General features: G+C 39.6%; 1 protein-coding gene across 2 annotated transcripts in view; it reads left to right on the forward strand.

Moving 5' to 3' along the window:
* The first annotated feature begins 6 nt into the window (after positions 1 to 6).
* Positions 7 to 1252, forward strand: part of LOC102043110 (OTU domain-containing protein 4) — a 12107-nt gene continuing 10861 nt past the window's right edge. For both annotated transcript variants that reach the window (XM_031066402.1, XM_031066403.1), the window contains exon 1: positions 7 to 75. The gene's annotated coding sequence lies outside the window, so the exon portion shown is untranslated. The remainder of the gene's footprint in view (positions 76 to 1252) is intronic.

Genomic DNA, 1252 nt, shown 5'->3' on the forward strand with positions numbered 1-1252 from the left:
CTGCGATCTCAGGGCTTGTACAGGAAGAAAGTGGCCAAGGATGGCTCCTGCCTTTTCAGGGCTGTGGCCGAGCAGGTAACTGGTTACATAAACAAAGCTCCTTCTCACGAAGGCATGGGAAGTGGATCTCATTAGTGGGTGGTAATTAGTGTTAAAACGCAGACAGGTATATGTTAAGGTTATGCGGTCATGTGCCGGTGAAAAACGTGACTTTTTAAAAATAATTTCCATCTTGCGAGGTGAGGGAAGTTCTGTGTGTTCAGCTGCCTCCTGCCACCAAGAAATCCTTATCTGTTTTGACCTTCCACCGCCTCCTCAGAGCTTTTTTCAGTGGTAAGATCGCAACATTGAAATACAGCTGCTGGGTATGAGATTCTCTAGGAAAAGGAATTTAGAGCTGAAAAGCCACGGTCTAGTTTTGTTAATCAGTTGACTGTAAAATTAGAGAAAGTGAGTAATTTATTTTCTGTTCTTCCTGTTGAATTCCCCTCCCCCATTTCAGTGTTAGTGTTAAAGGAAAAAAGCGACAGCGTCATCTTGTCTTAAGTACAAGCAAACAGCAGTGGGAGCTCTGGTGCTTCTGATTGTGGGAACCCAGATTCCTGTGCTAATTATACACAAATCACTTAAAAAAAAATTCCTTTCCCCACTGAATTGATAAGTTCAGGCAGCAAACACTATTGATTGGAAGTGGGTGTTTTTTTATCTCAAGGGAATAGATATATATACAATATATATTGCTATTCTGACTTTTTCATTAATACATAGAAAGTTTCTCTTACACTTCAGTGTTGATAGAACTTTTTTTCAGCTGTTATGTTTTTAACATCCCATTCTTATTATGGAGTCATTTAGGTTGGAAATGACCTCTAAGAAAGTAAGGTCTTTAATTCAGAGTTATTAAGTATTTGTCTGCAAATTTGGTCTCATTTGTGTACTCTTCATTCAGAAAAACTGAATTTGGAAGTGATTTATTTTGAGGGTGGTTTGTAAGGACTGCGAGAGGCACTGCAACTTAAATGGTCTGGGACTTCCCTGCATTGTACTGAGATAACTTGTAACATGTGGTGAAAGTAATAGTTTTCCAGTAAAGATTTGAACAGGAGGTAGAATTCAGGTGTCATATTTAGGGAACTGAATTCCTGGCTTCCTAAAAAGTGTTTGGCCAACAGGCCTCTTGAGGAGAAGGTAAACATGCACTGTGAGACTTGGTTGGATTTTGTCTGAATGAATGCATGTTGGTAGGTGGCTT

Source organism: Geospiza fortis, unplaced genomic scaffold (genome assembly GCF_000277835.1).
Source record: "Geospiza fortis unplaced genomic scaffold, GeoFor_1.0 scaffold11, whole genome shotgun sequence".
Lineage (NCBI taxonomy): Eukaryota > Metazoa > Chordata > Aves > Passeriformes > Thraupidae > Geospiza > Geospiza fortis.